Here is a 2,642-nt window from a genome sequence, read left to right on the forward strand (position 1 = left end):
GAGAGTGAGAACACTCTACCCACCATGAGAGTGAGAACACTCTACCCACCATGAGAGTGAGAACACTCTACCCACCATGAGAGTGAGAACACTCTACCCACCATGAGAGTGAGAACACTCTACCCACCATGAGAGTGAGAACACTCTACCCACCATGAGAGTGAGAACACTCTACCCACCATGAGAGTGAGAACACTCTACCCACCATGAGAGTGAGAACACTCTACCCACCATGAGAGTGAGAGCACTCTACCCACCATGAGAGTGAGAACACTCTACCCACCATGAGAGTGAGAACACTCTACCCACCATGAGAGTGTGAGCACTCTACCCACCATGAAAGTGAGAACACTCTACCCACCATGAGAGTGAGAGCACTCTACCCACCATGAGAGTGAGAACACTCTACCCACCATGAGAGTGAGAACACTCTACCCACCATGAGAGTGAGAACACTCTACCCACCATGAGAGTGAGAGCACTCTACCCACCATGAGAGTGAGAACACTCTACCCACCATGAGAGTGAGAACACTCTACCCACCATGAGAGTGAGAACACTCTACCCACCATGAGAGTGAGAACACTCTACCCACCATGAGAGTGAGAACACTCTACCCACCATGAGAGTGAGAACACTCTACCCACCATGAGAGTGAGAACACTCTACCCACCATGAGAGTGAGAACACTCTACCCACCATGAGAGTGAGAACACTCTACCCACCATGAGAGTGAGAACACTCTACCCACCATGAGAGTGAGAACACTCTACCCACCATGAGAGTGAGAACACTCTACCCACCATGAGAGTGAGAACACTACCCACCATGAGAGTGAGAACACTCTACCCACCATGAGAGTGAACACACTATACCCACCATGAGAGTGAGAGCACTCTACCCACCATGAGAGTGAGAACACTCTACCCACCATGAGAGTGAGAGCCATACCCACCATGACTGTTGTGGCTCAGAGGGAGGCTGTTGTGGCTCAGAGGGAGGATGTTGTGGCACAGAGGGCGGCTGTTGTGGCTCAGAGGGGGGATGTTGTGGCTCAGAGGGTGGCTGTTGTTGCTCAGAGGGCGACTGTTGTGGCTCAGAGGGAGGCTGTTGTGGCTCAGAGGGAGGCTGTTGTGGCTCAGTTGGCGGCTGTTGTGGCTCAGAGGGCGGCTGTTGTGGCTCAGAGGGCGGCTGTTGTGGCTCAGAGGGGGGCTTTTGTGGCTCAGAGGGGGCTGTTGTGGCTCAGAGGGAGGCTGTTGTGGCTCAGAGGGTGGCTGTTGTGGCTCAGAAGGCGGCTGTTGTGGCTCAGAGGGCGGCTGTTGTGGCTCAGAGGGCGACTGTTGTGGCTCAGAGGGCGGCTGTTGTGGCTCAGAGGGAGGCTGTTGTGGCTCAGAAGGGGGCTTTTGTGGCTCAGAGGGAGGCTGTTGTGGCTCAGAGGGGGGCAGTTGTGGCTCAGAGGGCGGCTGTTGTGGCTCAGAGGGGGACTGTTGTGGCTCAGAGGGCGGCTGTTGTGGCTCAGAGGGAGGCTGTTGTGGCTCAGCGGGGACTGTTGTGGCTCAGAAGGGGGCTTTTGTGGCTCACAGGGGGCTTTTGTGGCTCAGAGGGCGGCTGTTGTGGCTCACAGGGGGGCTTTTGTGGCTCAGAGGGAGGCTGTTGTGGCTCAGAGGGGGGCAGTTGTGGCTCAGAGGGAGGCAGTTGTGGCTGAGAAGGGGCTTTTGTGGCTCAGAGGGGGGCTGTTGTGGCTCACAGGGGGGCTTTTGTGGCTCAGACGGGGGCTGTTGTGGCTCAGAGGGGGGCTGTTGTGGCTCACAGGGGGCTGTTGTGGCTCAGAGGGCGGCTGTTGTGGCTCAGAGGGGGGCTGTTGTGGCTCACAGGGGGGCTTTAGTGGCACAGACGGGGGATGTTGTGGCTCAGATGGGGGCTGGGTTGGCTCACAGGGGGCTGTTGTGGCTCAGAGGGGGGATGTTGTGGCTCAGAGGGTGGCTGTTGTTGCTCAGAGGGCGACTGTTGTGGCTCAGAGGGAGGCTGTTGTGGCTCAGAGGGAGGCTGTTGTGGCTCAGAGGGCGGCTGTTGTGGCTCAGAGGGCGGCTGTTGTGGCTCAGAGGGCGGCTGTTGTGGCTCAGAGGGGGCTTTTGTGGCTCAGAGGGGGCTGTTGTGGCTCAGAGGGAGGCTGTTGTGGCTCAGAGGGTGGCTGTTGTGGCTCAGAAGGCGGCTGTGGTGGCTCAGAGGGCGGCTGTGTGGCTCAGAGGGCGACTGTTGTGGCTCAGAGGGCGGCTGTTGTGGCTCAGAGGGAGGCTGTTGTGGCTCAGAAGGGGGCTTTTGTGGCTCAGAGGGAGGCTGTTGTGGCTCAGAGGGGGGCAGTTGTGGCTCAGAGGGCGGCTGTTGTGGCTCAGAGGGGGACTGTTGTGGCTCAGAGGGCGGCTGTTGTGGCTCAGAGGGAGGCTGTTGTGGCTCAGCGGGGACTGTTGTGGCTCAGAAGGGGGCTTTTGTGGCTCACAGGGGGCTTTTGTGGCTCAGAGGTCGGCTGTTGTGGCTCACAGGGGAGCTTTTGTGGCTCAGAGGGCGGCTGTTGTGGCTCAGAGGGCGGCTATTGTGGCTCAAAGGGCGGCTGTTGTGGCTCAGAGGGAGGCTGTTGTGGCTCA

Source organism: Procambarus clarkii, unplaced genomic scaffold, assembly GCF_040958095.1.
Source record: "Procambarus clarkii isolate CNS0578487 unplaced genomic scaffold, FALCON_Pclarkii_2.0 HiC_scaffold_115, whole genome shotgun sequence".
Taxonomy (NCBI): Eukaryota; Metazoa; Arthropoda; class Malacostraca; order Decapoda; family Cambaridae; genus Procambarus; species Procambarus clarkii.